The following is a 26,954-nucleotide window of genomic DNA, read 5'->3' as shown; positions in this document are numbered from 1 at the left end:
GTGTCCTCAGGGGAAATTTCCATTGTTTTTTTTTTTCTTGCTTATGAACCAAATTTCTTTGAATGTTTCAATATTTAGTTAAAAACTAGACATTTTAAAGAGTATAATGTAGTAACTCTGGAAATTAGATTGTGCAACACACACACATACACATACACACATATACATACTCACCTCCCAGCATTTGTTGCTGCCACTGTTTGTTTAGTGACTTTCCTAAACTGCTTTTATAAAGTCTGAATTCTTTGTTACATGTAGCTGAAGCCTCTGCTCAGTCACCTAGTGATCTACTAACGAATGAATGAATGGATTTCCTTAACTGCCTTGCACCAATAAGTCTCACAGTCTTTGCAGAGAAGCTCTGTCTGTGTATTAGGGTAGTGTTTCAACACTCTGGAGAGCAGTTCACCTCAATGCCTTAGCCTTTGCTTCTTGCTTATGCAGTCTAAAAGTCATAAAGAGAATAGGGCCTTCTCAGTAGAGTGCTATATATATATAGGAGCTTTTTGAAGCCTTTATGGACATCTCATTTCTCAGCATTTTCCTTTAAGTTTTTAAAAAAGATTTTAGAGAGATAGAGAGGGAGGAATAAAAAAAGGGTGGGAAACATTGATGTGTGAGACTAACATCAATCAGGTGCCTCTCACATGTACCCTCCAACAGGGGGCCTTGTCTGCAACCCAGGCATGTGCCCTGACCCAGAATCAAACCATGACCTTTTGGTTTGTACAATGACTCCCAACCCACTGATCCATACCAGTGGGTTGCTGATCCAGTCAGGGCTCTTTTAAGTATTTTTATCAGCCTCTTGTTTGCCCCAACCATTATCACTGCCTCTGGCAGCTGCTATACTAAACATTTGCTACTGATTATTTTTGACAAATGTCCTGAGAGGACACTGTTCACGCTGATTTAGTTCTGAGTCATGTCTAAAGAAGACAAGCCCTGAGAGTGGAAGTTTCCAGAAAACTTTTAAACAGGTCAAGTAGTGACAATTCTCTCTGAATGAGAATCTCCAAACAAATAAATGTCATCTCCATCTAGGCTCCTGATTTCAAGGTTACTATAGAGCCAGAAAAAGGGAATGGTAATAGGGAAAGTCAAGCACCACAAAGTTTGCTATTCTTACATAGATTCAGAGTTTTCTTGAATAAATGCTCCTCAGATTGTTGCAAACCATAGGTTAATTTCCAGAGTTGTAAAAAAATTGACTTTGACAATTTTTGTTGATGCTCTCATTTCTTTTAAGGAGGAGCAGATTATAGAGGTCCTTACTCCACCATTTCAAAAGTGGCTCTCCTATAGCCACAATTTTATTCTTAAAATGTTGAGCCCAACATGCCTCCTGTCCAGATATCAGCTCTCACATCTCACTTTTCAATTTTAATTCAGATTCTGTCCTAAGCATTGCCCAGAAAAAAGAGGGGTTAAGTATATTTCAGAGAATACTTTCTCTGCTCCATTAAAAGAGGATGTTAATAGATAAACCGAATAAACAAATTTTTAGAATTTCCAAGGTATTGTGAGATACACACTGCAGGTAGAACATTGCAGCTCCAAGAACTAACATTGTCACTTATATGTATTTTGAAATAATTTTAATATATCTATTCTATTTAAGAAGAATAATACAATTACATGAAAAAATTAATAAAATCATGCAATTTAGTTTTTATCCTTTCCCAAAAAGACCATCTTTAAATATGTCAGTTTTAAGTTCTTCTTAGTGTTTATAACCTTAATTTTAAATGATATACTTCTATCTCTTGATTTACCAACTATGGATAATATGTATTAACTCTCTCTTTTAAAGATTAGAACATGATTTAATTGACTATTTTTTCCTTATTTGAAGACTCAAACTTTGTTACAAATATTAATTTTAGGTTTTCCGTTGGTTAATTTTATAATTTATGTATAATTTTATGTGTAATCATATAATATAATTAAAATTTATTTTTTATTCAATTGACTTTATACCAACTCTCTTAACCCTTTACCATGTAAAATGAGTAAATTGGGGCTTATACATTAAATAATACCTCTTCACTTTGTATCCTTCCCAGCCCCCTCTTTTTACTAGCACATTACAACAGTTCTACCACCACTTTTATATGTTAGGCCTCATAACATTTAGATTCCATCAGGTAAAGATCATTTTTGTGCTTGATCTATAGCTTGATTATAAACTTTAAAAATCAATAAATAGCATTTATAGCACTATGATTATATAAGTACTATTCATTGAAGAACAAGTTAATGAATTCTTATATATTCTTATGGCACTAAATCTTCGCACAAATAAAATAATAAGAAAAAGGCACTTGGAATACTTTCTTTGAGCTCCATCAAAAATTGCTCAAAATCGTGTAATATTTGAACCAAAAATGAATGGGATAGCTTCTGTTTTTCCTGGCATTTATTAACCTTTTTTATTGCTGTTAAAAGATGTTCATGTTATTGTCAGTCTAATACTAGGATCATTTACCTTTTAAATGACACTATTTGTTAAATGATCTAATTTGAACTGATTTGTTTTTAGACTTGCTTCCCAGTTTTGATTTTAGAAAAGAAATCCTACATTACTTCTAATATTTACTAAATTTCTTTTTCTTCTTACACTTTTGTGACTTAACTGTTTTTGCTGAGATACAGTCCTCAGAAAATGCTTTTATTTGCAGACAGAGTACATAGAGAGTAAGCTTCCTGAGTTTGTGTATGTTTGGAAATGTCTTTATTTTGTCCTTTATTATTTATTAACATTTTGGCTTAGTATAAACTTATAGACTAAAATTATTTTCTTCCAACATTTGAAGACTATTTCATTGACCTCTACCATCTGGATTTGCTGATGAGAAGTCTGATGTTGGTGTGATTCATGTTTCTTTGTAAGCAACCATCCTTTTCTCCTCTATAGAGGTTCTTAAAATCTTCCACAAGGAAAATGGGAAATTATTAAAAAGAAGCATATTTATTGTGTGGTACTAACTTATCCATGAACAATACTTAACTCATCATATTAATGGCTGAGTGATTATTTAACAGCAAATCCTGGTATTAAAAAAATGAGAAGAAAAGGAGATGAAATAAGAGAGTCTGATTATCATTGATTGTAACAGAAAGTTAAATGATAGTCTATTTTATAAATCAAGAATTAGCAATGTCTGCATATTATTTAGAAACAATAAGAATTTACCCACAGGAAAAGCTAATGTTATTGAAAATTTTTGTCTTTTGGAATAAGATATAGATAAAAAATATATGTATACAAATATATGACCTCAAGATGAGAAAAGTTCTATGGAGAAAAATAATTCAGGTTAAGAGACTAAAGAAATTGAACGTTAGTTGGTTTAGCTAATTTAGATCATCAGAGAAGCCTCCTTGGAAAAAGTGGCATTTGAGGAAGTGAGACTTGAGAATTCTGGGGAACAGTGTTTCAGGTAAAGGCAATAAATATGCAAAGATCCTGAGGTGGGATTGAGCTTGATTATACAATGAATAAGAGACCAAAGTGATTGTAATAAAGATAAGTAGGTGTTGGGAAATGAGTTTGGAGAGGTGGTCAGGAGCCTGATCTTATAGGTGAAGACAAGGATTTCTAAGTGTTACAGGAGCCATTAAACATTTTTGAGAAAGAGCTGTCTTTTAAAAATTTTATCATGGCAGCTATGTGGCAAAATAGGGAATAGGAGACACACTCAGAGGCTACTGTTATAGCCCAAGTAAGACATGACAGTTGCTTAAACTAAGGTAGGCTCTGTGGAAAGTTGAAAAGTGGTTGGACTTATGAAATGTATTGAAAGTAGAGCAATATTTGCTCATGGATTAGATGAGCATGTGAAAAAGATCAGTGAAATAAGATAGGTTTTCATCCTGAGCAAAGAGCTGCAGTTTACCAATATAGGTAACACTGGAAAGAGGAGCCATTTTGGAGTTAAAAATCATGAATTGTACTTAGTACATGATAGCTTACATGTCCATAGTTGCTTTATATTTAAGTGCAGGAATTGAATTGAATAAGAAGTTGAATATACATGCAAGCTGGAATTCAGGAGATAAATCAGGGCTGAATATGTAAATATAAGAATGTTAACATAGATGGTATTTAAACTTCTAGAATTGGATAAAATCACCAAGAAATGAGAGTACACAGATTCAGAGAAGCCAGAAAAATAGAATAAAATTAAGATGCTTCTGAGTGGTAGTTTAGTAACAGGGATGATTAGAGATGTTATTAATTACAAATCTAAGAAGACGAGTAGAGGAAATCAGCTGAGATGCTTTTGATCCTTAGATGAGAGTATTTAGTATGAAGCTAGAAATATGACTCAGAAGCTCATGAGAGAAGATGAGATTGTATATTCAATTAACAGTCATACATATATAAATGATGGTTAAACTCAAGGACATGAATCAGGTGTTTTTTAAGACAACACGTAAAGAGAGGAATGGGGCATTGGGTTCTCTTGAAGTACCATGGTCAGTACATAGAAAATCAATCAGAATTCAATAGGTAATTTCTTTATTTTTAAAAGATGTTATTTATTTTTAGAGAGAGAAAATAGGAAGGAGAAAGAAGAAGAGAAACATCAATGTGTGGTTGCCCCTTGCATGCCCCCTACTGAGGACCTGGCCTGCCACCCAGGCATGCACCCTGACTGGGAATCAAACTGGCGATCCTTTGGTTCACAGGCTGGCACTTAATCCACTGAGCTACACTAGCCAGGGATATTAATTGTAATTTAAAATAATAATTACTTTTACACATACCTCAGAAGATTATGAGAATAAATTGAGATCATGTGTGACAGTGCTTTGGAATTTGTACAGGGCTGTGTAATTGTGATCTGTTCAATACTCTTCTTTTTGGCTTAAGAGTACAGAAGTTTTCATGGTGGAGAGTCAGAACATGTTCCACAGACATATGGTGCTCCCAGAGGGCTTGTGTGGAGCTCAGGGAAACGTCCAGCTTAACCTGCTGAGCGCTACAATTTTTCTGCTTCAACCCATCTGCTATGGAAAATGAGAAGCCAACAAAGCAGGAAGAGAAACAGAGGTGAGGACACCTGATAGAGCACTTTAAGAAATAAAATGATTGGTACAAAGTATCAGGTAAAGCTAGAGGTTAAGAAAGATGGAAACTCATTGGATATGACTAAGTGAGCACCAATGCTATCTGCTGACATATTAGAATGTGCCTTGCTCAGCCTGGTTCCCATTAGCTGACAGAACTGCACTGCCCTTCATGGTCAACACGAATAGAATGATCCTAAGCCTCCTTATTCTATTCCTAGCCAAAATCCTGAATTATTCACCTTAGCCCATCTCAGCCTGATTTTCATTGCCAGAGCTGTTAGCCCTTAATATCAATTTTTACTTAAGACCTCATATCATCCCCTCAAAACCAGTGGTCAACATTACTGTTCTCTTATGACTCCTGTCTGATTCCCTCAAATATTTTTGAGTGCAAACTGATGACCCAATTCTTATTTATGCTTCTTACTAGGCACTGATCTCTGAATTCCCTCTTTGATTATACTCAGCACTCTTCCTTTGAATAAGTTGCATCCATTTATTCCAGGTAATCATATTGCCATAATAGATTCCTCTCTTGCAATTCACCCTAACCAAACCTTGTTCCATAAACTCATCCCATTGGCAAATGGCCCCCTAAAGCTGCTAATGAAAAAAGGAGTACACAAACCACAGTACAAAGTCTGCCCAGAAGAAGTCCAGCCACTGTTAATATAATGAGAATGGTTTGCGTGACATCAATGTAAACTGGCAGCCAAGGAGAGTGGACTGGAATGTGCATGCCTGAACAATGATGACTTCACTGTACCAGTCAGTGGGGGTGGTAGACAGCACTGAGTGAACAGTGTATTGTGTGGGCATCACATTCAAAATGACTGAATGAGTAGAGCAATGAACCTGCATCAAATTTTGCATTAAGCTTGAACATTTCTCTAAGGAAACTATTCAGATGATTCAGAAGGCCACAGCTATAGGCATCTGGTGATTGACACCTTCATTATGACAATGTGCCTGCTCATATATCACATCTCATGCAGAGATTTTTGGTAAAACATCAAATCACTCAGCCTAGATTTGGTGCCCTGTGACTTCTGGCTTTTCACAAAACTGAAGTCACCTTTGAAGAAGAGATTTCAGACAGTCTATGTGATTCAGGAAAATACAGTGCCGCAGCTATTGGTGACTGGGAGAACTCTGTGAAGTCCCAAGGTGCCTACTTTGAAGGGGACTGAGGCATCATTGTCCTATGTACAATATTTCTTGTATTTTGTACTACTTCAGTAAATGTCTCTGTTGTTCATATTATGGGCTGGATACTTTATGGACAGACTTCATATGTTGAAGCAGAGAGGTTACATATAAAGCGAGGGTATGACAGTTAATTTTATGTCAACTTGACTGGGCCAGGTGCCCAGATATTTGGTCAAATATTATTCTGGATGTTTCTGTAAGAGTGTTTTTGAATGAGATTAATATTAAATCAGTAGACTGAATAAAGCAGATTGCTTTCCCTAATGTAGCAGGCCTCCTTCAGTTAGTTAGATAAAGGCCTGAATAGAACAAAAAGGCTGATTCTCCACAGAAGAAGAGAAAATCACTCTTGCCCAGCAACCTTTAAACTGGGACACAGGCTTCTTTCTTCCGATTCAAACTTAAACAACCACTCTCTCTGGGTCTTGAGCTTTCTGGTCTTTGGACTGGACTCTGCTACCATCAGCTAACCTGCATCTTCAGCTTGCCAACTCACCCTAATCACTCAACCTAATTCCTTATAACAAATCTCTTTGCATATATATCAAGAAAGGAGGGGGAGAGAGTGTATATGTGTGTAGTGCACACACAAACACCCCTTTTATTGGTTCTGTTTTTCTGGAGATCCCTAACTAATATAGAGAGGATGAGTCTGAATGGGCTGGAAGAGTCTTACTAAAGAATTGTGATTATGAACTTTGACACTGAGGTTCAAAATCCAGCTATACCATATATTAGCTGTGCCTTCAGTCAGATTATTTAACCTCTCTAATTCTCAATTTTCTCTTCTGTTTTACCTGAATCCCAGTATATTCCAGTGCCAAGTATACAGCAGGTATTAGATATTGAATAAAAGAATTAATTAATACAGATGAAGAAACCAAAGGTCCAGAGCCATTAAGTGATACATATATAGTTAGTAGCTAATAAAAAATTAACCCTCCATATTAAAGCAGGTACCTGTTATTACTTGGAGAAAGTTAAAAATCTCATCAAATTGATATAGTTATTTTACTTAACCAATACTTCATAATGCCAAACATGATGATTCAAAGTAGTTCACAATTGTCTTGTGAGTTAGTTATAATTATTCTCAATTCTACCTATGAGATAACTGGGGTACAGAGAGGATACAAAGCTAATAATATTCTTAAAAGACTTACCGAAGGAATGCTGTGATCTCTTACAAGGAGCCCTTTTGAGGTTTGCTAATTTTAGCTACTATTTTCTCCTTCCCTCTATCCCTAATTGTCACAGGGTTCTTCCTCCCTTCTTGACTGCAGGCCTGTTTCAGAATCGAGGAGGCCCTAAGATGCATTCATATACAGAAGAGAACCTATAATTTTGACACATTAAGGAACAGGAATGCAGACATGCCCAGCCTCTGACTGCTGAATGCCCTTCTCCTTCGTTCCTGCAATGCTGTTCTTTGTAAAATACAAAGCGTTGTTTAAAATTCTGGGTGTGCAGTCTTATTTTTTTCCTCAATGTAGCAAGCCAGAAACTGAAACCAATATTCCTGGTTCTTTTTCTACCTCTCCTGAGAGGCTTCGGGGAACGGCGACAGCCTGGGCAGTTTAGATCTAAAGCAGTTAAGCTTTTGACAGGCACTATTAGGTCATTATCTATAAATGGGGTGGGGGTTCTGGTAAAAGATGAAAGAACTATAAAGAGAAAGTGACAAAAAAGCAATGTGGAGAGCAAACCAAGGAATCAAAACAGTTGATCTGTCAAATTTTATATTCTTGTGTTCAAGACTTGTGCCCTCAATGTGTTTTGAAATATTGTCACAGGATACTAGGCATGTCCCAAAGGAGGACCTTGGAGAGAGGGGTTATGAGCTGGGCTCTTTCTAAACTACTTGCAAATTGACTTTGGAAAAATCATATGATATTTGATAAAAGCTTTTATCATTATTCTTTATGAAGTTGTAATTATTGATTCAACCATGAATCTTGCACATTACCTGGGAGATACAGCTAAATATCTTGTATCTAGAGCTATAATACTTTGGTGCATGGTATATCAGAAAAAGCTTTCGAACACTGAATTAGTATAGTGCAAATCTCCATCCAGCAGAACTGGTAATTTTCTCATTACTCATCAAATGAGTTCCTAAGCATTAGTTACTCTACATGTTGGCTCTTTGTAGAAATAACTCACAGGCAGCTAAATCATTTCAGAGTAAATTTTTCATCACTTTCCTTCTCTGTGGGATTTAGGGTTTTATAGATCCTGAATAACATGAATCTGCTGGTTCCCTATTGGCAAGGATGACTATGGGTTTTTTTTAAAAACAAACATTCAGAAAGCCTTATGTGAAAAATCTCATTATCATATTAAAAATATATTTAGGGCTATCTGGTCATTCTTAGTAGACTTATATATATCCAATGCTTACGTTTCTCAAATTAGCCTGCTACCTTCCCTAGAACAAGATAAAGAGCCTCTCAAAGAGCATTATTTTTAACACAAGCACAGGAGAATGAAAAATGCTGCTGCCACCATGAGATAATCTTTAAGGGCCTGTAGTATTTTCTGTGATGCTTTGAATCAGCCTAGTTCCTCTTATCTGCAGTTTTTAAAAATGTCAGTGTGGAAGATCAGCAGTTGAAAACTCTGAATTCCAAGCCATCCTCCCCTGTGACTAGCACATAGCTTTTGCCTGCAGGATGAGAATACATCACTGATATAGTTACTTTTTCACTTTTTTTTTTTAATTCTGGAAAATCCCCTACCTCCTCCATTCCTTCACAAAGTTTCTACTAAATGACTTTCAATCTGAGGGCCATAAAAATGTTTTATTTTTCCCCACAGCAGGTTTACTCACCTAAAGCCTCTGCATGCTAAAAAACGTGGCACATTTTAGAAAAAAATCCTGACGGTAAAGGATGTTGTACTGACATTGCATTCGGGGCCATTTCTCCCAGCCCGTTCCACTTTGCTTTATAATGAAAGTAAGAACCATAACTAAGAGTTTTACTGGCAAATAAGTGTCTAAGGACCTTGCAGATTTTGTTCTTTTTGTATAAGAATCCTAAATGTTTAATAAACATTCAAGCAAACGAATTTAAGCAACATGCCTTGTTTTAGGAATCCAGCTTTAATAAAAATTCAAACACTACTTATTATTTATTGAAAACATTAATATTCAAAATACCCTTTGGGTTGGGGAATCTTTAAGAAATAATGACTTCTATTTACATATTCAATGAAAGGCATCCTTGATCAAATTCTTATAGTTTGTTGGCTCTAATCCCTCCCCTTTCCCCCTTTACAACTCTGCTTTCCTGGGATTCATTCTAGTTGTCTCTCTCTGCCTTCCCCACTCTCTTTCCCTCCCCTGCCTCCCCCTCTTTTACACCCCCTCTATATCACAGTGTGCAAATCTAAGCTGGTTCTCAGGCCAGCGAGCACGTGTGTGTGGTGGAAGTGTGTGTGTTGGGGGTGGGAAAGGAAGGGGTGCGTTGTTTTCCTGGACCGGAGACAAGGATTTCCCGTTGCCTAAGAGAGACCATCAAGTTTCAACATTGCAAGGCACGACTCCTAACCACGTCCTTTCCGGAAAAGTACAAACAGTTCCTCAGCCGAGGTCCCCCACCTCCCACGCGCTTACCAGCTCTCCCTCCCCTCGGAGAACCCCACGACAGCCTCCCAAACACCTGTGAATCATCCAAAAGGCTGCCACCGCGGAACATTTGCATACCCGCCCCCCCCCCCGCCACGACTAACGCATAGCAAAGAAGGGCAATTCCGATTATTGCTTTATGATTACTATTTTTAATCTGTGATATGACCACACAGGTAGCCTTTCTTGCTCTCGCCCTGTTTTGAGCATCAGAGGGCTCCCAAGTCAGCCTAAACTTGTACCCAGGTTTGCAACAGAAGAAACCACCAGAATTTCTTTTGTAGCTTCCCAGCGAACCTTGAACGCACAGCCCTCTGCTTCCCCTCCCACCCCCGAGGTCTGGACGATTTTATGAGGCGTGCACGCGCCTCCGTGGACTAGTCATAAGAAACTCAGCATAAAAACCCAGGCTCTGATTGCAAATTCACCCGAAAACAGCGTCATCTATTTTGCCTTCAGCAAACAAGTCTCAACTCTTAAGCCTTGAACTCAAGCAAACCCACGCCGTTTGGGTTAACTGCCCTCCCCCTCTCTTCCCCCCGACAGCGCCCAGCGATCTGCTCTGACGTCCTTTCAGATAACGTTGTGCGCGTCCCTCTCCCTCCGCTGACCACGTTAACGCCAACTCCAAGCCCCAGACGTGGCTTTGATAAAAGGAAGAAATCACTCATAAAAATAGCAACCCACGTAGCCTGTCCATATATGGAGCTGGTGAGGGTTGACAGGGATGCCCCATCAGGCCCATTTCTTTAGAAAAAAAGAAATTGTAGTTGAAATCGGCGCACCCCCAGCCCCCGCCTTCTACTCCTCCTCTACCTACCCCTCCCCCCTCGCTATGATTCAACCAAGGAGTCAATTCACCAGGGGAAAATTTTAAAATATATAATCGCAAATATGTCATATGCATGCACATACATATCACACATACACATGCATACACATACATGCATAACACATATCAAAACAATATCAGAAAACCAGTCTTGAGTTAAAAGTGTTTGTCCGAGACCGGATGTTAAAATGGAGTTATAACAATCGTCCCGTTCCGGTGTTTATAAAAGACTAAAACACAGAGGTTTGCAGTAAAGCGCACAGAGAGCTGAGTCAAGCGCGGGGCACCTCGCGGCTCCTCTCCTCCCACCCGCAGCCTCTCCCCTCCCTCCACGCTCTCCCCGCCCTCCCCCTAATTCACTCCCCCCGCCCCTCCCGGAGGTGGCTATTAAAAGCTGCTGACGTCAAAAGGAACGGCCATCTTTGATGAGGGCAGAGCTCAGGTTGCATTGAAGACGAAACCTTAGCGAGGTCAGGCGCTGTCTTTCCTTCCTGCCTGCTCGGCGGCTCCTCCACACTTGCAACCTGCAGGGGCCGGAGGAACAGCACTCGCTGGAGAAGCCAAGGTAAGGAACCTGCTCCCCAGGTCGTGGAGCTGGCTGGACAGCAGCATACCCAGAAGGGAGAACAGCTGGGCAGACCGGGTGAACTTGGGCAAATACAAGTATTCGTGCACCAAGGGTGCGGTATTCCGTGTGTGCGCGTTGGCTGGACTCCCGCCTGGGGCTTTATAAAGTGTTTTCGAGGTGAGCTGCTTAGGGAAGGATGAATGGGGACGCTGCAGATGCAGCAATTGGGAGGAAACGCAAGGATACGTACTGAATTAATAACTTACTCTTTTGAAACAGTATTGGGATTCTCTCTCCATTTTGCGATGCAGCCTTCACAGATGCTTAGGCTGCTCTTTTTTTCTCTGTACATCAAAATAAACAAACCCTGTCGTTCTGACCCTGTCATTTTGACTGTTGACGTTAGAGCGCTATTACCCAGGGAAGAACTGGGGGAAGGCAGGGTGTGGGCGCCGGAGAGGCGAACGGAGATGCGGGAGTTCCCGCCGCGGGCAGGCTGAGCTGCAGCAGCGACAGCAGCTTCCATGACCCACGGACTTGATTTATGCCGACTGCTCCTCGTCCACTGAGGGCTGGCGGGAGGCGGGCGGGTCGTGCTGGGTGGGAGGGCTCTGGGGAGAGCTAACGAGGGTGGGCTCGCCTCAGGGACTGGGGCGACCGCACTCAGCACCCTGGACAGCAATACAGAGGGACGGCGCTGGCACCCTCGACCTTTCAGCACCGCGGACAGTGGTCCGGCCGCAGTGTTGCATCTGCGGCAGAGATGCTTAGCCAAGGCTAGATGTTCCAGGGCTGCGGGCCAAATTGCCTCTCTGAGACCTGGGTCTTACAGAGACCCCTAATGAAGCAGACACAGTAGGTTAAAAAGATAGGAAAGAAAAAATAAATCCTGCCCGCAGGGACTACTTTGCAGGCAATTATCTGCTCTCATCCCCTCAGCTCCTGGGGAAGAAATTTTATGTGTTGCCCTCTTCCTCCACTTTTAGGTAGGAAATAAACGCATTTTGAAAACAATTTCTTCTCTTACCCCTTAGTTATATATCAAGGGTTTTTGTTTGTTTTTGTTTTTATCAAAGAGTAGATTTGTCTGTAAATCTTGGGTGGTTATGAATGAAGTATATAGAAAGATGCCGGTACGATCTGTTTATGGGAGAGATATATCTCCATATATATGTTTCTATTTGATAACAATATAGGGCTAGTTGAACTAAGCAGAATCAACTTTAAGAATGAATCCATCTTCCTCTTCCTTCTCCCCCATCCTTATACTTAGACATGAAGCCAATCACACAGCCAAAAAAAAAAAAAATCTCTAAGAAATATTACAAGTCCTATAGGGTATAGATTTAACCTCTTTGGCCATGGTTTCAGAGTGAGTGAAAGTATTTCCCATGGACATTAGTTATCTCAGGTGATAGTTTCTGATTGTGACAACATTAAGACTGTCTTGGGACAATCCAACTGTGTCCTTCAGGGTTATGTGGTGAAATGACCATGGTATTAGACTGAAATCGGACTCTGACCTAAAGATCTACTGCAATTTCTATTACAGCACTGCGGGATTTTGCTGAGGTGATGATAAGTACTTTAACCATTTTTTTACTCTGAGGCTTGGAGCCTCTGAGTGAACACAAATCATCAAACGGGTATTTCCAGCTGTTTGCTATAGATAAAATCTGCATTAAAAGACCAGGAGCAAAACTGGACTATCTGAGTAGTTAAACAAGAGTAACAGTGTATTATGTAAGGATACATACGACGCATTAAAGAAATGCTACCACGAGATCCCCTGAAAAAGCCTCAAAATAAGGTCTTGGATTGTGTTTAGTTAGCTATAACTCTAATCATTTATGTACTACAGATGCCAAAATTCCCTGTCCACATACAAAAGGTGCTTTTTCTCAGCTTTTTTAATTTTTTATTTTTATGGATAATCATGCAATTCCATGTAAATATATATTAATTTGTTATTGTATATGGATGCAAAATTATTATTCAACAGTATTTAACTGCATGAAATAGTTTTATAACTCTTTAACATGCAGATAAAATAAACAACTGTATTTTAGTGATGGGAGGATGGGAGAAAAATGAATAGGAGTTATCAAAAACCTTTGACTTTATTCTGCATGTCCAGACAGCTCTCTGCGTAGTTGCGTCAAATGAAAAACCCTAGTGCTACCGGAATTACGTGCTTGGACATTAGTAATTACTGCTGGGTTTGTTTTCTAGTGGAGGACTGGGGTGGGGGTGGTGCGGAGGTAGAAGACTGCAGTGAAGCTGGCAAAGGGCACAGATCTGGGAGGAAGTGGCGATGTGCACAATTATGGAGCTAATTCTAGAATAGCTTACTGAGAAATTAAAGAAAAATATAATTGAAACATGAATTTAACACATCATTGATAAGCTTCAGGGGAAAAATCAAGAGACTTCCTATTTTAAGTTTTAAATTTTAAAAATTCAGGGCAATACAGAAAAAAGAGGCAGGGGCAGATGGACTTAGGGATGAGCCAGGAAACATTCATTCATACCATCCAATGGTACCTGCCTGCTTGCTCATTGGCATTTTCTGCATTACCACCTTGGCTTTCAGAATACAAAACAATCATCTCCTTCACCTCTCCACAGTAAAATTTCTCAAGAATTAACAATTTTATTTTTGCATTGTTAAACATGCACAACTACGCATGCACAAACACTATACAAACTGTCCCTTAATTAGCTTGTCTTAAGACATTCCTAAGCTCTGGGAGTTAACCCTGAAGTGATGGTTATCAACCAGGAGATTGATGTCTCTGCCAGTAGCACCTCTTTCCACAGCAACTGGCCTTCGACAGAACACACAGATTTTGATGATGAGTAGAAATGAGAGATAATTTGAGAAATAAGTTGAGAGAGGAGACATGAAGGATAAAATAGATAAATCTGCTTTTTACATGATGTACTGTGAATATTTTTCCCACACTACGGAGTTGCTTTACAATGCTATATAGATAAGGAAATTGGTGTTTACAGCCTCAGTGCTAGATATGTTTCTGCAGTGTCATCCCTTGTCAGCAGGGACCAACCTGATAGGAAGATATTGATCAAGCAGTGAGCACCAGATACAAATATGAGCCCCCTGGAGGATATAAAGTCTCATATTTATGTGGTCTTAGACCTCAATACACTTAGCACTAGTAATCTTAATGAAACAATAAATAATAAAAATTAATAAATAATACCAGAATTAAATGCATTAAAACAGTAGAACAAACATCATGAGGGACTATATAATTATATGCCAAGTGAGTGTGACCAAAACTAAGGAATGTAAATTCTGAGGACAGTAGACTGGTACGATTTGAGAGAGGAGACAGGACTTGAGCTGGCTTTTAGAGATTAGAGAGAAGGGGGAGGTCTGCTAAGTAAAAGTTATAGCATAGGCAGAACTAAAGTTAAGCAAGCCCAAGTTATGGTCAATAAATCCTAAAAATACCTATCCATTTGGTGGAATGTGAAGCTAGTGTAGAAGAATATGCTGGAATGAAGAGTTGGAGCCTTCTGTAGAAGACCTTGAATACCAAACTGAAGACTTGGTACTCTATTCTCTAAAGTTGATTTCTGAGCAAAAGCTGATGTAGGTCCTTTTTAATATCTAGGAATTGCTATTGACAGAGTGGATGAAATTTGCATTCTTCCAGAAATAGAGGGAAGCAATCGGTGTTGTAAGGGATGATTAATTTTGAAAAAGAATCAGTCTTCATTTAGGCGTCTTTTAGGATCACTCTTCAGCATACAGATAGATTTATAAGTCCTACCCAGAAGTTAATTGTAAGTTTAGAGTTTTTCATTACTAACTAAAACAAATTATTCAAGATTACTAACTAAAACAAATTATTCAAGATGAGCACCTACTAGAGAGAATGAAAAGCAGGTCAGGAATTTGGTGATGAGAGGTACCCAGAAGGTACACTTGAATAATAATTATGCATAACACTTTCTTGCACCTTCTGAGTATTCTACATTGTCAGATACACTGACTGGATGAATTAAGAATATGGCAGTTTTTCTGTGCATGTTTCAGGCAACATGATACATAGAACCAGCCCCAAATGGCTAAAACTGAAAAAAAAAAGTAAAATTTTGGAAGACTGAGATGAAATGGGCATTATATCCTACTTCTTTCCCTACCACCCTTGCTGACTTTTGTTGATTACCCTCACTTTAGGGCTAGCTTGAGTTCTGAACTATACCCACTTCCTTTTTCATCTTTTACTCTCACAGCAGAACTTCAAAATTCAAATGCTGAAGGAACTGGTGAACTGACAGTCAATGGCTTTGTGTGGAGGAAGAAATGGCAATTGAAGGCATAAATCTTGTTGCTATTTCAGTTCTGGCTCTGAAGTATCAAGGGACTATTCTCATCTGTCCTTTACCAAAATGCTGGCAGAAGAAACATCCTTAGGCTAATGTTTTTATTTTCAAGCTCACTCCCTGGGGGAAAGCTGGAGGTGATGCCATTTGATGCTATAGGAGGAGGTCATCCCGGTAGGTATTGTACTGAGTGCAGAGGGCTTTCCAAATGGCAGTTAAGAGGGAGGGAAGAGATGTGACATAGCAATGAAGAAGGAGGACATGATGAATGGAGAAAGAGGTTCTTAAAAATCAGTCTTATAGGAGTAAAGAGACTTAAGAGAAACTTCCAGAGAATTCCAGCTACACTATGAACTCTTTAATTATTGCTGTACTGATTGTAGCTTCTCATTTCTACACAATTTTTTTCACAAGGCTCTCAAAGCACTTTACTTAATACAAAATCTAAGAAGTTTCTGATTTCTAAATGAATGAAAACAACCATAGTTGTATGAGTTCATGTATAATATCAGATAACATTTAGTGAGCCATAAATCTGATTTAGAAAAACAGAAATATCCAAAGCAGTGAATAATCAGAATAGGTCTGTGGGGGAGAGGAGGGAACCCTAATTCTGAAAACTTTTACCTATACTAGCTCACTGAATATTCATAACAACCTTGTAGTAGGGTGCTATTATTATTTGCATTTTACAAATAGGGAAACTGAGTCAAGAAAAGGCTAAACAACTTGCCTAATATAACAGAGCAGAGCCAGGATTGAAACGCGATCACTCTGACTCCCGAGACTAAGCTCTTAACTACATACTGTGCTACCTCTTGCATCATCCACAATTTTCATATTAGCCAAAGGAGGCACAGAGAATATACATAATCTTTTTGCAATCTCTTTTTCCCCTCAGTTGCGCAGCAGGGAGTGATGGCAAAGGATGCTGATCAGGAGTCAGGAGACCTGATGTTAGCCCTGAAGCAACTGCTTGTAATTTCCTGTTTTGGAATCACACCATCTTTAAATAAGTCACTCAACTACTGTGGAACTCAGTTTCTTCATCTGCGGAATGACAGAACTGGACTAATGTTTTCCAGTATTCCTGCCATTCAGAAGTCAATAATATCAGTGTGAAAACCCCGGGTAATAGGTCTGGGTCTAGTGACCTGATAGTTTCAGCTGTCACTGCCTTAATACTTGCTTAGTGACTGACCAGACCCCCTCTCCCACCATAGGATTAATTACATTCATAGTTTCCCTCTTCCTCAATCTCTCTCTGTTTTTCCCTCAATAACTGCTTTTCCATCATCTTTCTGAAGATTTTCTGGTCATACTTAAATCCTGTTTTCCCCCTGCAAAGCCCTGATCTGTGTCATCACTGCTTTGGGGATCTCCCATCTTTCCCAATCAGATTTAATTGCTGCCTGGCACTGACTATTTTCTACAACCTGCATAAACTTTTTATCATTCTTTTTTCAGTTAATTAACTATTTTTGTTCTAGACCCCCTTTTGATCATATTCTATAGCTACTTTAAGTCTGAATTAAAGTAGTTTATTAGCTATTTCCTCATTCCTTTTATTTCTCTGTCACTTTAGAAAAAACAGAAACTTTTATAGAATCCGTGAGCTCTTAAGTACTTAAAAAGTAATGTTTCCATATGACCTGAATCACATGATATTAGTAGCTAGCTCAAAAACTAACCAAATCTGGAGTGAGGGGTGTGTGTGGTAGATAACATTTCAAAACAGCTTTAAGGATAAAGGATGAGGAGAGAAGTTAAGTTTTAAAGCCTATGAGTTTCACAGTTCAGAGGCTAGCAGTTGGTGTTACAGTATTAATTTAATTCATAGTCACATGAGAATTAATTCACATGTTTCAGAAAAGCCATGCTTTTGTTACTATAACCCCTTTAGCATTTCCTGAAGTAAAGCATGGCATTACATTAGGAGATTAATATTTTCTTACTGCTGACTCACAGAGGTTAGCCGTCAGTAGTGATTAACTGATGCTAAGAACAAATCTGTATCCCCCAAAAGATGAGGGGAAGCCTGTTTAAAGGATTTTTCTTTAATGTTTCCTTTTAAATGCTTAACTACCATTCTAGAGAAACTCCAAGTGAATTGCCATGCCTGCAGCGATTGATGCTGAATGACAGCTGCACTAGCTTTATGGATTGCTTTCTTTGGTGTGGATAAAATATATTTGATCCTTTTAGTTAATTAAAGCTAAATTCTGATGCAGTGAAGGGAAAACTAAAACAATTTACTTATCTTTTCTTCTGTATTTGGATTTTGTTGTTGAACTGATCTAGTTTCTACTACCCAAAGATACCTAATTATCATGTCTTAAATGGAGACTGTTTGCATTTTCTGCTGACTCACCTCATCTTGTCTTCCAAGATGGTCCATTTTATACTTGAAGAAAAGGTTATTTTCCTGCTAAAAAGGTAGGTTCTATAAAATGACCATCTGATCTCAGCTTCCCCATCACTTCCTATGTCCAAACTAGTCACAGATTTTGAACTTGGGAGATGACTTTTCAGACCTGTAGGCTTGTATTAGTGCTTCTATTGTTTACTGATGACAGCATGTAAGAAAATGAAAGTTTCTTAGGTGTTCCCTGAGGCCAGAGTCACCCTGCTCTCCTGCCTAATTCTTATTTTGGAGAAATCTCTCAGTTGAGTTTTGAGAGTCTCTCAAGTTAGAATTCCTTTTCCACAGCAAATCTCAGACCAAATTATTAATCTCCTCATTCTATATATCTTTTGTACAGTTGTAAAGAATATTGACCGACAAATCACAAAACAGTATATTTCTTATATTTCCCTGCAGTTAGTCTGAGGTTGGTCTGACAGCTAGCTATAGGTAAATCACACTGTGACTTCTCCATTGATAAACAGAAAGCAGAGGGAAATACCAATGAGCCTTGTAAAAAAAAAACACTAACAAATGATTTCAATAGGCAGTAGTGCCATAGAGTGAATTTTCCTTTTAATAGGAAAGTTTATTATAACTTCACTGTAACACTAAAAATCAAGGCAGTGTTCCAGATAAAAGCCAAAAAATTGTTGAATTCCAAGATGACTGTCCCTGTATTCTTCAAACAGAAATCACCTATTATCACAGCACTATTCATTAATTAATTTATTCAACAATTATTTATTGAGTATCTGTCATGTACCAGAAAAACACTAGATTGGTTACTAAAGATAGAGCAATAAGCAAAATAGGCATGTTTCTGCCCTCAGTGCATTTTGCTGGGCATCCCCTTTTGCAATATTATTTTAGAAGATATGTTCCAAATGGGATCCTTTTTAGAATCTAAGACATTAACTCAATTTAAAAAAAGAACTTAGTTCACTGTCTAAAATGTTCAATTATTGAAGTTTCTACTGAGTGGTTAGTATTCACAGACAGATTGCTACATCATAAACAGAATGTGTATGAAAAAATAGCCTCAGCCATCAAGAAACTTAGTAAACATTTCAATTAGGCCCTTGTGTAAATTTGTCTCTTCACATGACACTTAACTAGGACTTCACTAAAATTTTCCTCCAACACATGTTTATATTTCAATATCTCAGGCTATTGGGACCTCTTCTTATATAGACCATTTCCCACCACTGTAGGGAAAACAGATTAAGCTTTGAGAAAAAAATGGTGCTTCCTAGACCAGAAAACCTAGTCCATCTCAAATTCATGAGCAAGAACAGGGTAACAGAAAAAACTGCAGTAGCTTATTTTGCATGGCAGTACCTTCCAAGCCAATCTACTTCCTACCATTAAATAGGGTTCAAAGACTCAGGATCAGTTCTCCCTCATGTTAGTCACCCTGTTCTTATCAATGAGCAATGTTTTCCTCTCCTTTGTAAGATTTATCACATGGCTTTGCAATTATGTACTTATGCATTTCTCTTCCCTAATGGACCATGGAAGTCTTTGAGAGTGAGGGCAATATCTTAACCATCTTTGAGTCCTCAGTATCTCTAACAATGCCTGTCACACACCAGGTATACAGGGAAGGAATGAGTTATGAGGGATATCAGTTACCCCTTTGCAGAGAAAAGAATTCTACCACTGTAATTCCTCCTTTTATTGATCAAAAGTTATGATAAGAACAACTCATCTAATGTTGGGATAAGATTCTGTCCCAAAGAAATATTTTGGTTCACCCCAACTAGCTGTCAAATTTTGACAAATAATTTGTTTTTCTGACCTGCTGCTGTGTCAGCTGTGAATCAGGGGTGAAAATGTTAATGAAGAATCAGAAGATACTGCAAAAACATTGCTAAAAGTAGGTTTATGCTCAGAGATGAAAAACCATTGCCTTTGGGTGATTAAAGTAAATTTCACATATAAAACCAAGCTATTTAGCATATATGAAATACACAGTTAAAATTCTTTACTTTTCACTGAGATGGCAAATGATATTTTTGATACCACACATCCATTAAGACATATATTATAGTCACCAGGGTCATAGATGAGTGGCTTAGGCCAACTCTTGCTTTGAGGATCACATCTTTGTTACTGTTCTGTTAGAACTGGTGGCATGATATATGCAAACTCTCCATGTTGATTTGGCTTCCTCTAAACACATCAATCTCTAACTTTTTTCATAAACATTCAATGCCACTTGTCTAGGAAAGAATAACAAACCTAGCTATGATGTGGCAAATCAGTCCCACTTATCTTTTTAGGAAATATATATATTTAACATTTCCTTTATAGACCCATTTATCCTTAAGAAAAAACCATCACCAAGTGAACACTGAATTTTGGATTTCTTTTATCTAGTCCTTCTCTTGAACCAAGTCCAAAACCAACAGTCAGTTATTATGCACCCTATTTTCTCACCTAAGAGTGAAGATATTACATACTTGATGACCACAAAAAAACCCACAATAATTAGCTTATTGAATGCTTATGGTGGCCCAGTGGACCCTTGGCATACATTATCTCATTTAATTTTCATGGCAACCTTTAAACTGTTGGAATTCTTGTTTTTCCTACTACAAAGTCCATGTTTTTTTCCCCACCAGCCCATGAGTTTTTCAGTGAGTTGTACACAATCCATTAAGATCTTCTATTAGAAAGCATGCTCATAACATGTAGAACATAAGACAGCAAAATTCAAAAACTCAGTCCTCGGGGCTAAAAAGGTAGGTCAGATATGATCATACGAATAACCAGAAAAACTAAGTATCCAGACAAGCTCATTGAGCCCTAGATTGAGAGTCAGATGCCTGCATGCTTAATCCACCTCTGCCACATCAACCACATGACCCTGACTGACTTGCTTAACCTGTATTAGCCTCAGTTTTCACACCTGTAAAACGAATGCAGTAACTGCCATGCATATGTCACGTGGTTGTCATGAGACCTAAATGAGCTAATGCTAGTGAAGTAGTTACCTCTCCCATTCTGAGAGAGAGGAAGGGACTGTTGTCATGTTTCACAATCTGCCTTTTGCCACGCCAGATTTCCAGTGTTCTTTATTGCAGGTTATGTGAGGGCCATATGCTTCAATTTCTCTTTCTTATGTTGAATTTGTTTTAAGAAACAACAAGTCTTGGTATCACATTATATTTTTTAGCTTGAGCAGCATGTATGCTAACGTGGGAAAATGTGTCAATAGTCTATGATTTTTCTATTTGAGGGAGGATTTTAAAAATGCCTCTGGATAGCATCTCTGGGAGTGTTCTTTTGGCTCTCAGGATAACATTTGGAGACCAAGAAGGTTTGGTTATTGTTTAACTAAATGCTGGTCCCCTCTTGCTTAAGGGTTTTCAAGACCTTCAAGGAGTTAAAGGAGATGATATGCAAAATTTTATGCTATTCTTTAGCGTAAGGAAAAGAAATTTGCTGTGAGCTATTTAGTGAACCATTATTAAAGCTACATCTGTTAGCCTTATTTTGTATTCAGCTTTTCGTTAAGTTTTTTTGTTGGTAGGCTTCAATTTCCTATTAAATATTGTGTGTGTGTGCATGCATGTTCTTGTATGTGCACACAATATGAAGACAGAGAGATGGAAACACAGGCTTTCTCACAGCCAGCCTTAGGTACAAAATCCCTAGATGCATCACCTCATTCAAAACCTTTAGCTTTATTTATAAACCAATAAATATAAAACCTGCATTGGCTAGCTATACAAACTGAGAACTGTATGCTCCTAAGCCATGCACAGAATGGTTTCCCTTCACAGTTGGAAAAAACTTCCAAAACAACCCTGTATACAACGATGACCTCAGATTCTGCTTTTGGGAGATTTCTACAAGTCCAGGACTACAAGACAAGAGAACACTCTTGAGCATCTACTATGTGCTGCTTATTATATTGTGGTCTATTGTGGTTAGTGTTATATTTAATTTGTACAGCAGCCTCTTAAGTGGTGGGTATTATTTTCCATACTTGACTAGAGATGATACTGTTTGGTCAAGGTTCTACCAAAGATTCCAAGAAGCTAATTGCCACCATTAATCCCTCCATGAACCAACCAATACACAGATGGGGGTTACTGATGAAAATATCAGGCCATTTGTTAAAGCTTGACTGGAAAAAAATGGTTAGAACGAGCAGTAAGAATAAGCCTACTCTTCCTACTCCTAATCCTACTCCAAGTATAGACATTGGGACACACCAATGGAGAAAGGGCTACAGATATATGTGTAGTCAGACAGGACAGCTAGAACACCTTAGGTATTACCTCCCTCACCCACCATCCCTCCTGAAGTGCAGAACGTGCCCCAGGATGCATGCAACTTAGAGAAACAGTAAATGTCAGCTTACTGTGGGCAGGCACATCCCAGAGAAAAAAAGCCAAGTGGGGGGCTGAGTTATGCTTGCTCACTGCCTATTCTCATTTCACAGAGCACTTAAGTTGGGGTGGGAGGGGCAAATAAAAGAAGAAGTGGAGGTGATGGTGGAAGCTATCTTCTCAATACAGGCCTTCCCAAAGAGTAGAGGTTCCCATCTTAAGGTAGAAGGTAGAAATTGGGTCTTTGAAAGGAACAAAATGGTTCCTTATACTTTCACATAGCTAAGAAGAGAGAGAACTTGAGTTGGAATTTAATATCCCAAGTGCAGTACTACTGACCCTCCACAATCAGTGGTGCATTATTCTAGGACTCATTCTAAATTGTGGTGTTAGGACCAGCAGCATCATTATCACCCAAGAGTTTGTTAGAAATGCATTTCTTACCCACACTCCCCACACACACACCTACTGAATCTGAAACTCTAGGGGTGAGGCCAAAGTGTTCGGTGCTTTCATCACCTCCAGGTGATTCTGGTGCATGCTCAAGTTTGAGGACCAGTGTCCTAGAGATCTTAGTAGCTCCCTCAAGTGTTCACATTGATCTTAAACTGGGTCTGATGAGGATGTGGTGTTTCCACCATTCTCTACCTTGCAAAAGCTGTAAGTACGTGGAGAGTGAAAAGCTGTCCTGGACCACTGGATAGAAGCCTCTACTCACCTTTCTGAGTTAGTAATAAAGATGCCATTGTTTATAGGAATGAATTGAAGGATGAAGAAATTGAGAGTCAACAAAGAAGGGGGTTTTAGTAGGGGGAAATGAGGCTCTTTTGTTATGCTTTTTCAAAATTTAAAGTTTCATCAAATGATACAACAGCCCTTCCTTCTTTCTACAGTCCCAGTCCACAGCCTCTGAATGATACTAGAGAGGGAAAGCACTCACTGTAGAAAGGATAAAGCAGTTGCCATTACTTCTCCCCTGGGCCCTTCAGTAAATTGTCTCAGGTACAAAAAGGACCTAGACATTTTCCATTCATCCCTGCAATTTCTTGTTTTCTTCCCTGCATCAGAGCACCAACTGACCTTGATAGCTCACATCACCCTTCTTTTCTTCCCTCTTCTCATTCAGAATCATAGATTTGGGTTGCTTGAACAGACCTTCCAAATGGCATTTAAAAAAATGACAAATAACTAGATCCAGAAATAAATTACTTGCTAAAGTCACAAGGTAAGCATTGCAGCCAGGGCTGCTGACTCACAGTTCAGTGCCCTTTCTACTGCCCTGTGCTGTCTTGCCACTTCCACCTTCATGTCTTTCTATTTTTTTTCTCCAGCACAGGTCCACATTCCAATCAGGAAACCTCTCTGTTGGTTGTTATCCTCAGAAGTCTTTGGCCTCAGATGGTGATCCAACACCTATAAAAGTAGGGTACAGACATTCCTATAATTCTGAGCTTCCAGGCAGAACTCCCTGAGAAAGTAAGCCATGTTGCTTATGTCTATTTGGATTTTGTACATGACAAAAACCCAAATATAAGTGGTGTAGGCAAAAATTAAGATTGATTGGCTCAAAAATCTGAACAGGTGTTGAGCAGACAGACCAATGGAAAAACAAAGAGGTAGTTGGAATTCAAAAACAGCTCAAGCCCAGTGTTCAAACACTATCAAGACTTTCTCTCTGCCACCTATTTCTGTCATTACACTGACTTTACTTCTCTTGTTAAAAAGCCAGTTTCTCCCTCCACATACGAGAAACATGAACACCCAATTTGTACTTTCAACACATCCACTATGGAAAAAGGACTGCTAATTGTCATCCATACCCCATGCTCAAAAATCTCAGGTAATGGCTCTGATTGGTCCAGCTGGGCTGGTCACCCAGCTTATACTAATAAATAGTGGGTGTGGAGTATTACTGAAGAGTATATTCTACATGCTGGAACCACACAATTCTATTGAGGGGACATCCAGTTTCAAGGCAGACATAGTAAGTCATCATTCTTTCTTTGCTTTAAAAGCTTGGGGTGGATTACAAACCATAGGCAAAATGTTGTTTTAGAAGAAGAAAGTAAGTTGCCCTCAAGAACATAGAATAACCTAACCAAAGTGAAGGATGGCTGTTTCACATCTTTCTGGGCTTAGACTTTCCTGATTTTTGTAGGATGTTCCCTCCTTATTATAATTTATTCATTTATCAAATATTTATTTCCCTCTACTATATGATAGGCACTGTTCTAAGCAATGGAAATAAGCAGAGAACAAAATCAATCATGTCCTTCTGTAATAGAGCTTACATCTTAGTGGGGGATGATGAGTGTAAGCCCTTGCTCTAGCCAATACTGAATTTGCCACAAATCTCCTTGGGCACAATAAGGGGTGGAGAAAGGAACAAGGTAAAGAGGGGGAAAGAAATGGAGAACCTTCTGCCTCTGCATTCATTGACGAGTCCATCTTTCCATTAATCATCAAAAAGACCCAGTAGAAAGCCAAATCATCTCCAATCCAATGAGAAAATAAACATGAAACGTTGGCATCTGATTAAATGGTGGGGTGCAAGAAGGAACACAACCCTAAAAGAGGAAGTGAAGCTGAAGATAATATTAGGCTACAAGATCTTTATTCTGGACAGAAAATTCAGGTTCGAGCTCATATTCTCATTCTACTTGCTTTAGTCCCTTCTTTCTCTAGCATTTCAGGAGTCTAATTTTTTTTTATTTGAGCTTGTTGTCAACTTTTGATTCCTGAATAAAGCTTTTTGCATTATTAAATTAGAAATTAGCCTTTCACATCAGGGCTTGAGTTTCACATGAGTGTTTCCTTCCTGTTTTTTTCTCTTCCTAGCTCTACTAACAATTCTGACCAAATGGGATCAGAGTTGGCCTCTGGGTGAAGCAGGCAAAGGTGCCTTGATTGTTACTGAGATGGCTCTTTTGATGCAACAAGCTGGTAACTTAAAAAAAAAGAATATGTCTTATATACAGAGACTGAATTTTTATCAGGTCACTTACCAAACAGTTGTAATGATTCACCCTTGCATCTATTTAATGACATTTTGTTCTGCCAAGTTGTTTTTCCCACTATGATCTAATTTTTAAACTTCATGACAGCCCTGGGCAGGAAGGTAGTAAGGTAACCATAACCATTTTGCAGATATAAAAACTGGGGCATAAGAAATTTGACTGTCCTGGAAAAGAGTGACTCCTTATTCAGTGGCAGAAGCAGCTCAAGGATGAAAGTTGGCCAGATGTCCAATTTTGTTCTTAATTCATGGATAAAAAACAGTGGCTTCTTGGTTTAATACTATCTGCAAACTTGTTTTATTTGGCTAGTGAAGTATCTTAAATCTGAATGTTTTAAGGCAGGATATTTCCTTTCCAGTTTACCCCAGAGCCTAACACTATATGTCTTTATATATGTTGTCTAATCTACACATTTTTATTATCTTCTTAGCCCTTATAGGCATTTAAGTTTGTTTCCATTGCCTACCAAAGTGATGGCATTCTTGGTGATCTGCCATAATCAGATATGACTAGAAGTTTTCTGACTTATTTTGCCACAGTTTGTTCCTACAGTTGTCTTTATAAGTTACGTCAGTTTTTAAGAGACAAAATTGAGAAAATATGCATTAAATAGATCAACCATGTTATTTTTTATCTGAATATAATTAGTTTTTTGCTTTTTCCATTGACCCTACTGGCAATTTGGTAAAGACAATGGATTCCTTCTCAGAGTGATATTTCTAATGTATAAAGTAAAATACATAGGAGTTCATAGAAAACCAACTATAGTGAAGAACAGTCATCAAAATATTTTTTAATTTGTGGTATAGTAATATATAATCTTTTTAATTAAAGCATTAAATAACCATATTTGGTGGTGAGTCTCATACTACCATAATTAAAGTTGTGATGAGAATATACAATATTTTGAGATATCTGCAACAACTGTGATATGAAGACACCTGAGATTTCTACTGGTGATGCATCAGGGTTTGAATCCTCCTCCAGTCCTCCAAGGGTTGGGTAGGAGGAAGTCAGTAGAATAGAGGGAGGAGTGGACCTATGTGTAATCCAGACAGCAGTAATAACTGGGAAACCCTGATGCAGGTATTTTTTATTGTACAACAACCAAAACTTAGTGGTTTGAATAGCAACTATTCAATTTCTTATTGCTCATGGTTCTGTGTATTAGCTAGTTGGCTCTTCAGTCAGTTAGTGGATTAGCTAGTCTTCACTTGGTCCATAAAAGGTGGTTGATGCTTGCTTTTGGCTGGGATGACAGGGGTGATTAGACTGTATATCTCTTGTCACCCAGTAACAGCAAGAGAGGTAAGCCCCAGTGCATAAGCACATTTCAAGTCCATTTAGGCTACATTTGCTATTGTCTCATTGACCAAAGTAAGTCACATGATCAAGCACATAATATGGGAGGGCTGACCCAAAATTTTGAATACTGACAGAGGAATTATTGTGGCCATTTTTGAAAAAGAAAGAAAGTGACAGAGAGAGAGAGAGAGAAGAGAAAGAGAAGAAGAAGAA

General features: G+C 38.5%; 1 protein-coding gene across 4 annotated transcripts in view; it reads left to right on the top strand.

Annotated features, from left to right (window-relative positions):
• The first annotated feature begins 11,167 nt into the window (after positions 1-11,167).
• SNAP25 (synaptosome associated protein 25) overlaps positions 11,168-26,954 on the top strand; it is a 79,131-nt gene continuing 63,344 nt past the window's right edge. The window contains exon 1 of one of the 4 annotated variants that reach the window (XM_028523938.2): positions 11,168-11,313. The gene's annotated coding sequence lies outside the window, so the exon portion shown is untranslated. Of the gene's footprint in view, positions 11,494-26,954 lie in introns of all 4 variants that reach the window. The other 3 variants (XM_028523940.2, XM_028523941.2, XM_028523939.2) reach the window with 3 other exon arrangements.

The sequence above is a fragment of the Phyllostomus discolor genome, chromosome 9 (genome assembly GCF_004126475.2).
Source record: "Phyllostomus discolor isolate MPI-MPIP mPhyDis1 chromosome 9, mPhyDis1.pri.v3, whole genome shotgun sequence".
Taxonomy (NCBI): Eukaryota; Metazoa; Chordata; class Mammalia; order Chiroptera; family Phyllostomidae; genus Phyllostomus; species Phyllostomus discolor.
This window is presented reverse-complemented; position numbering and strand designations above follow the sequence as displayed.